The sequence below is a fragment of the Pan troglodytes genome, chromosome X (genome assembly GCF_028858775.2).
Source record: "Pan troglodytes isolate AG18354 chromosome X, NHGRI_mPanTro3-v2.0_pri, whole genome shotgun sequence".
NCBI classification, from domain to species: domain Eukaryota; kingdom Metazoa; phylum Chordata; class Mammalia; order Primates; family Hominidae; genus Pan; species Pan troglodytes.
Genome location: NC_072421.2, coordinates 44,474,608 through 44,483,671, shown reverse-complemented (window position 1 = coordinate 44,483,671; position 9,064 = coordinate 44,474,608). Strand labels below are relative to the sequence as shown.

General features: G+C 41.8%; 1 pseudogene; it reads right to left on the bottom strand.

The window, feature by feature from the left end:
* Positions 1-200: 200 nt before the first annotated feature.
* Positions 201-1,808, bottom strand: LOC107972747 (RNA-binding protein 39-like; annotated as a pseudogene).
* Positions 1,809-9,064: the final 7,256 nt, after the last annotated feature.

The window sequence follows — 9,064 nt, the reverse complement described above, 5'->3', positions numbered from 1 at the left end:
CATTTTAAAAGGCAGAACAAGAGAACAGTTTTGTATACAGTGAGATTTGCTCTTTAGGGAGAATGAGCACACTGCATTCCAGTTAACATTTTTATTTTTTCAAGGTAACGGGAATTGTATACAAATGACAGTAGGTCCTTGCCTCTTTATCTAAATAAAAGATAAGATGAATTCTCAAGAAAGAAGAAAAGCTATATACATAAGGGACTATATCTTCCTTCATCGTCTACTTGGAACCAGTAGTTGTGTTGCTGTCATAGAATCAGGAAACAGGTTGTGGCAAGTTGGAAGAGGTACATATGCTGCTGTTATCATTTTACCAGCAAACCACCTGCCATGCAATGCATTGACAGCAGCAATAGCTGCAGCAATTGATGGGCACTTCACATAGACATTGCCCTGAGCTGAATTTTTGTCAACATAAATATGAATAATTCCTCCATGTTTATTACATTCTTCAATCACATCGTCCTTAATCTCTGTATCCCATCCAACTTCTTCTGTTTGAGGGTTAAACATGTTAGAGAGTTGGAAACACTGTGTTGCAAGTGGCTGAACAGAAGCAGCTGCAGCTAAAGCTGAAGCTTCAGTCTGCTGGGAAAGTCTTGTTTGCAAATCCATAACAAAAGAAAATTCTGCCACAGCACCAAATGCCAAAGAGCCACTCATTTGTAGAGCTTGCTGTGCTGCTGGTGGAATCTGCAAACCTGTATCCTCTGCAAGTCTTGCCACTAACTGAAGACGACCACTTGTTCCCAAATCAATTCTAGTCCTTTCCAGTTCATCACTGTCCAAAAATGAACTAGTACTCGAAGCATCAGCACGTTCAATAACATGACCAACTTTCATTGGCCTCCCTGCTAGTTCAAATCCATTAAATTGTTCCAAAGACTTTTTGGCACATTCTGAATCAGAAAATGTAATAAATCCATATCCCTTGGATCGACCAGTTTCACTGTCTATCGTCAGCTGGATACTTTCAATCCTTCCGAAAGGCTCAAAGATCCCACGAAGCGTATCTTCAGTTATGTTAAAAGTGTAATGAGTCCACATAAAGCCTCTTAGGTCCAGCACTTCCCTTTTGTACATTGTTGGCCATGGCTGCAGCTCTGTTTTTTTCTGCCTGTGATGCCTGTACTATGATTGGCACTCCTAAAACTCGTTGGCCAGTTAATCCTATTGCTAGAGGCACTGAACTAACACCCACGAACTCCACGTAAGCAATTCCTTTGGAACGTCTTGAATTTCTATCGGAAATCATCCTCACGCCTCGAGCCTTTCCTACTGTAGAGAAAAACTCTTCCAAATCCTTTGGTCGAATTCCTGCCGCCAGCTGCATACAGAAGACTATCCTTGCATCTCTTTCCTCAGGAGTTAGATTATCAATAGGTTCCCTCACAGGGCTCTTGTCTTTTCTGAGTGGACTTTTGCTTCGGGAACGTCCTATGCTTAATTTGATACTACAAGGCAATCCAGTCTTTCCTCAGATGGCACTGTTAAATTTTGGTCCGCAGTAAGGACTTCTGTAGCGGCCTTTAAATCTTCGATCTCGACTTCTTGAGCGGCTCCGTCGCCTCTCTGCTTCGACTTCGCTTCCTTTCACGGCTTTTGCTCTTTTTCCTTTGTCGATCTGTACTTTGCTTCCGTTCCTTACTTTTGCTTCTCTTTCGTTCACGACTACGACTTCTGCTCTTGCTTTTTTTCCTTTTTTTGCTACGTTCTTCATGGCCGTTGGCCCTGCTCAACTTGTTCTCATCCTACTTGTAAGGAGCCTCAAGCATTGCTTCAATATTAATATCGTCTGCCATTTTCTCTAAACGCCTCTGCCAGCTTTCGGGCGCCTGTGGTGCTCGTGTTTGGGAAGAGACTGCGGCTGCTGCCACCGCCGCTGCTGTTGCTACTGTTACGCCCCTACGCCCAGGCCGCGGGACCGCCCAGCCCGAATGTCGGGCTGCGATGACAGCTAGGCCCGAGCGAATCTCAAAACAACAATGGAATTAGAGAAGCCCACGCGGGGCCGGGCGCGGTGGCTGGTGGCTCACGCCTGTAATCCCAGCACTTTGGGAGGCCGGGGCGGGCGGATCACGAGGTCAGGAGTTCGAGACCAGCCTGGCCAATATGGTGAAACCCCGTCTCTACTAAAAAATGAAAAAATTAGCCGGGGGTGGTGGTAGGCGCCTGTTATCCCAGCTACTCGGGAGGTTGAGGCAGGAGAATTGCTGGAACCCAGGAGGCAGAAGTTACAGTGAGCCGAGATAGCGCCATTGCACTCCAGCCTGGGTCACAGAGTGAGACTCTGTCTCAAAAAAAAAAAAAAAAAAAAAAAAGAAAAAAAGAAAAAGAAAAGAGAAACCCACGCGGAAACAGCAGGACGGCAGCTTCGGCAGCTCAGGATCCACCCCTGCGACGGCGTTGGCAAGCTCCCTGGAATGGCGGCCGCTGCTTCACGCTGTAGTAATTTTCTTAGCACATTCTTTCTTCAGAGAAAGTGCAGAGGTAAACGTCAGCTAGATTAAATTAAATTTAACATCAGCTAAATTAAATCATCATGCATTAATGTACTCCCAATCAATCAAACCTTACTGCATTTAATGCAACAATTTTGTATGTTTCAATTTAATTATCTGATGTTGAGAGCGCTTTACTAGTACAGAATTCTACTAGTTAAATAATTTTCTCATGAATTCTTATTTACACTCTTAGATGGTCAGCATTAAAATGCAACCAAGGGTCAGTTATTCAAGGGATTACCTTCAAGCTAAGAAAAGGCAATGTAGGACTCTCTACTATAACAAAAGTATACTTCTGTCAACACAGAGAGATCACACCGATTCTCATTAAATAGTTACTGCACGGGATAACATAAAATTATAAGGATGAAAAGATTCTTCCTTCTCAGATCTGTACCTTTCCAATCATTTTGACACTCTGGACAGGAGATCTCATATCCACCTACTTTTTTCATGTGTTCAGTTCATAAACACAAGCTTGTAGGACAATTGGCTGCCACTCTCTCCGTGAAAAAAATCTCATATTTGATACTGATGCTTTGAGAAGGTTTCAGCAATTGAGGTTCATGTAAAATGTGAATGTGACGAGGCAGCAGGAAGTAGTAAAAGGAGCATGGGATACGGAGTCAAAAAGGTTTGAACTGTACCTCTGCAACTTTCTTTCCTGACCTTCTCTGACTTTTCACTTCATCATCTTTAAGAGTAGAAAAAAGAAAAATAGCAATCATAAGGGGTTCCTGTGAAGTTTGGAAAAAAAATTTAAGCAAAAACTACAGCAAATTATGCAAATTCTATTACAAATTATATAGGATATATAAATTCTGTTATGTGTGTTAGACCTTGTCAATGAACATGTTGCTTCTATTATTTTTGATTGATGGTTTTGGACTGTACCTAGCCATATACTGTATTCAGATAGGTCTTCTTGGTTTTATTTTCAATGATTGCTGTTTGACCATGAAACAAGGTAAATCTCATGTGACCTATACCCAGAAAGAACTCCTTGGCCCTAACCTCATTAGAACCATGCTTTATGGGATATGTCATCCCAGGTTATATCCAAATGGACCTCAGAGAAGACAACAGGTTACATCTGTTGGCACAACTTACACTAAACGGAAAATTGATGTTATCTATTGATTGGGACCTCCATTCATATGTTTTGGTCTGCTAGGGCTGCCATAAAGCATAACAGACTAGGTGGCTTAAACAACAGAAATCTATTCTTCCACAGTTCTGGAGGCTGGAAGTCTGAGATCAAATTATTGACAGGGTTGTTTTCTCCTAAGGTCTCTGTCCTTGGCTTGAAGATGGCTACTTTCTCCTTGTGTTCCCATAGGGTCATTCCTCTGTGCATATCTATGTCTAAATCTTCTCATAACAGTTCTACTGGATTAAGCACCACCCTAATGACCTTATTTTAACTTAATTACCCTTTTCAAGAACCTATCTCCAAATACAGTCACTTTTTGAAGGACTAGGGGTTAAGATGTTAACATATGAATTTTGGGGGGGACATAATTCAGCCCATGATACGATATATACACCTATTACTTCTTATTTATTGTATGGGATATAGATAAAAATATTCTTATGTGAGTCCTTTTTATACTTAAATAAAGATAGTGTTTTCCAGGCCAAGGTGGGCAGATCACGAGGTCAGGAGATCGAGACCATCCTGGCTAACACAGTGAAACCCCATCTCTACTAAAAATACAAAAAATTAGCCAGGCGTGGTGGTGGGCACCTGTAGTCCCAGCTACTCAGGAGGCTGAGGCAGGAGAATGGCATGAACCCGGGAGGCGGAGCTTGCAGTGAGCCGAGATCGTGCCACTGCATTCCAGCCTGGGTGACAGAGCGAAACTCCGTCTCAAAAAAAAAAAAAAAAAAAAAAAAAAAAGTGTTTTCCATGTATTCTACAAGTGGTTTTGACCACCAGAGGGCTCCTGTATTTATGCAATGAAACACAATTATAATACAATGACACTTTCAAGATTAAATATAAAGTTGATTATGAAAGTTAAATACTTGATATCTGTGTATCTTCAGTGAATCAATCCTTAAGCATCCCAATGCCTAACCTGATGATGATAATGATGATGGTGATGATGATGATGGCTGCATTTATTGAGTAGCATCCGTGAGCCACCCCTGTACCAGGTGCTTTACATAATATGATCTAATTTAATATTCTGAACTTTCCTGTTACATTCAATGTTTTGTATTATTTCAGTATTATAAATAAAGTATCTATGACTTGGAGAGGTTAAACAACAACACACAGCTAGCAAGAGGCTAAGTGGAAATTTGAATCACTAGCATCATCATTAGCACTAGTTTCATCATATAGCCTTTAGAAGACAGTTCCTAATTAGCTTCAAGGGGTTCGTGACCCTCCTGAAATACTATACAAAATATGCAAGTATGTGTACAGTGCAGAGATGAAACATCCAAATTTATTGTTTTGTTAAGAAGCTCAGCTCCACTCTGAAGTCTAGGAAATGTAGATAGCATGGCAGTCAAGGTTGCTCTAATCTACCCCCCATCCTTTTTGTTTTCATTGCTTGATTCATAGTCCCTACAATCCCTCCTCTAAAAGGTTCTCTAATGGATAGATGACTTCTATTACCCCTTTAGTTTTATCAGTTGTTTTGTCCTGAATGTATCTGGCTGAGTTTTCCCTCCATATTATCTAAGACTCCGAGCTGCAAATAACAGAAACACAACTTGTGCCTGGGAAACACAGGAGGGGAGCTGGCCCCAGGAACACCCTAGAACCAAGGATTTCAACTCCAGCAGGACCATGACTCATCTCCTACTACAGACGAGCTTTTTCCATCTGATGGTAGCTTGGTGTAAATGTTTTAGGCTTATGTCCTCACAGTCTTGGGCCCAGAGAAGGAAAGAGAGCTCTTCCCTGTCAGCTCTATTTAGAAAAGTCCAGGGAAATGACTGATTAGCCTGGCTAGGAGCTCACACCCATCCCTTGAGTAATCACTTTTCACAGGAAGGTGGCACTATGGAAGTCCAGGCTTCAGTTACATGCTCTCATCTCTGATCAGGTGGATGGGATAGCATTAAGGGCAGCTCCCTGAAATCACATCGATGAAGTTAGGGAGGAGCGGCCTCCCAAGGAAGAAACATGCTATTACCAGAAAAAGAGGGAAGAGGCGATGGGCCCACAAACACATTGAAGATCCACCATAGCAATGACTTTAACCACCAGAGGCAATCCCTTCTCCTTCCTGCCTCAGAAAAGAGCACAGCAGAGCTGGTGGTTTGCAAGAACCTGAACCTATAATTAAGTTCCAAGTTGACCTTGGCTCCTACATTCTCAGAATTTTTTATTTTTTATTTTTGTATCGAATTTTTTATATTGTTATACCTGGCAAAATTGAGCACTACTATGCATTTTAGCATGTTGTTTATTTTGGTACTCCAAAGTGCAGTTGTTAATGATATAGAACACTTTTTGTTCTACGATCTCTCTAAACATACAAACATCTATTATATATTGATGCAAGTGACTGGTATGGATGGACTTATTTTGTTGTTGGTGCATTCTTGAGTCCCTGAAGGTTGCATGTACACATGCCCATGGAGACCCACTTCTCCAACTGAAGTGATTGTGGGGACTTTGCAACAAATCCCTGGACATAAACATTCTTTGGGAAAGAAGTTAGAGGAAAGAGGGGAAACCCCAGTGTGGGGTTCTGCTTTTCTTTGTCTTCCAGATCTAAAGTTCTCTCTATTCCTTCTCCTCTTTCCACATCTAGTTTACAATCTCAGATCTTAGCATCTCCTCTGGGAAGCCTTCCTGGGCCCTCTGGGCCTGTATTAGGTCCTCTTCACTATGCTTCTGGGGGTAGTGGAGATACTAGAGAAAGAGGTTGGAGAGGAGCTGCTAGAGCTTTCAGTTTTAGCTTTGATTCTTGCCCCTTGCTTTCCCATATGCTTTTGGTCAAGACAGCCTTCACTTCAATTTCTATAAAGATAGAATTAGGTAAACAATAAGGCAACTCTTCTCCAATGTTTACTGTAAGTATACATGAAACAATATTTGTGATTTCATAGGGTGCTAGGCTGTGTGCATGAGGCTCTCAACAAATGCTAACAGGAAATACATGCCGTGGTAGAATAACACAGAAGAATAACCACTTATTGAAAAGTTGTATGTCAGCATTGTACTAAGTACTTTATATGCATTATCTCAGTTGAACTTCACAGCAACCCTAAATGATACACATTATTATTTTCATTTTACAGACAAAGTAACTGAATGCTCCACATCATTCAGCTAGTAAGCCGCACAGCTAGGACTTGAACTCAGACCTCACTGATTCTAAAACCTTAGCACATAGCAAACTGTTAAGACTTCTAAATAAATTCAAGAACAGTACAGCCTCATTATAAAGCTCTTCACTGTCCTCTGCATTTAGTTACGTTTGGAATGTACTCGACTTGGCCTTCTCCTCTGTGTATTTTGTGATCGTTGGAAAATCTTTCCCGCTTTAACCCAGGATGCTTATTATTTAGGCCTTTTCTTTTCTTTCTCAGTAGAACTAAAACTCAAGTCTATTGTATCATTATTTAGTATCTCATCTTTTCTGCTACAAGTCTTCCAAACACATTCTTGGATGTGTGAGGAAAATAATTAGGTCCAGGCAGACTACAAACTAGCTTGGTTTAAAAAAATTTTTAGAACATTACCTTGGATTAGGAGTTGAGCACATACACATAATATGCCATATTCAGTGTGATGATGACCTTCTATGGGAAATGACTGAGTCCACCCTGCCTTGCTACACTTTCTCCTACACCATCCTAGCTGGTCCATGCTCTAGATTTCAGGGCTGAGAGTTAAGTCTCTCCTTTTCCCCAGGGTTCTGAGCTGGTGATCACCCAGCCTTGTCTGCTGTATCCCTGGATCTCCAAAGAAAAAGAGTCAGAAACACTTCAGTTTTTAATTTCTTTTTAAAGTGGTTGATGCTACATTTCTAATGGCAACTTTCATCCATTATGAAGGTACTGAACCACTGAGGTAACGTGATTTCAATAGCAGCTATGTATTTCATTCACAAGATGATCTTTGCCTAAGTCAAAAAGCTTGAATAATTCCCCCCTCCCCGATCCTATTTTCATGATGTTTAAGTTTTGGCTTCCAAGAACTTCAGACAAAATACACAGACAGGGTGGCATATCGTATGGCAAAATGAGCCACAGGTCATGTATGCCAGAAGTCTGAGAAGAAAAAAGTCAAATGAAAACAAGTGTGTTGGGCCAAATAATAAGAAATAAACAGAAGTGAAGTCAAATCACAAACCAAGCCAGAAAAGAAACAGAAACCCCATAAGAAAACACACTTAAGGAAATCAGCAAAATGCGTAGCCAAAGGAACATCAGGAAGGTTGTTCCCAGATGGCCATCTCTCCTGGGCAGTCTCCCCTTGGGGATGGAAAGTCTTCGGCAGGCAGCCAGACTAGGTGGCTTGAGCCCAGAGCAGGGCACTACCCGTGGAAGGATCTGGGCCTTGTTGACCTTTGGCAGCTTTTAGTAAGCAGAAATCAAGGGATTCTTTCCTCAAAGCCCAACCCTTCTTAGGCTGGGCTCAGTCCTGAGGCTCCAAAGTGAAGGGCTGGGGAAATGGGGTATGGAACAGAGAAATAAGGAGCCTCCTCATTTCCCAGAGAAACCCAGATACCAAGGAGGAAAAACAGGCTGTGTAAAGACGATGTACTTTGTAGTTCCACAAGGCTGGGTCTGAGTCCTACTCCTCACTCATTCTGTGACCTGGGCTGATTCATTTTCCTTCTCTGAATCTCACTTTTCTCATCTGTGAAAGGGGAATGATAATAGCACTTACCTAGCAAGGTTACAGTGGAAAGAAACGAGATAATATATGTAAAATGCTTAGAATTTTGCTCAGAATGGCATGTTAATGATTGGTAGGAGAGCAGGAAAGGGATACGGGGTTAACCAGGGAGTAGCAGAAGTTCTATAAGGCAATGAGGGAATAGTGGCTTGCCCAGGAATCTCTGCCCTTGTGAACATTTTAGTCATGGGTTTCTTATTCAGAATTTCTTATGAGTGCTACATCTCTCTGACGAGTAAGTCCTTTGGGACCTCCCGGAGAACGAATTTGCCATTCCCAAATACCCTCAGAATTGTCTGGAACAAATTCCTCATGCAAAGATCAGGTGTGGTGTGAGTTCTCTGTGACGGACCCCAAAGATCCTGGCATCTCTGGAATTTCCTGGGTATCAGGAATTGGGTCCAGGGAACCAGCCACCCAGCATGGCTGGCTGCAAAACAAATACATGCACCAAAGAGAGAATGGAAAACAGCCACCACTCCTGTGGGGTTTCCCTGAGCTTATCTGAACCTTCACGGTCTCTAATGGCTGAATCAACATGCAGCACATGAATATAGGAAAAATAAAGATAAGGTAAAGAAAATAAATATTCACTCTGCCTTAATCTCAGTCAGTTTCCAAAGGGTCTATTTGCATTATCTATCTGTCTCAATTGTCTAGTGACAGAGGGGACACAGTTCCC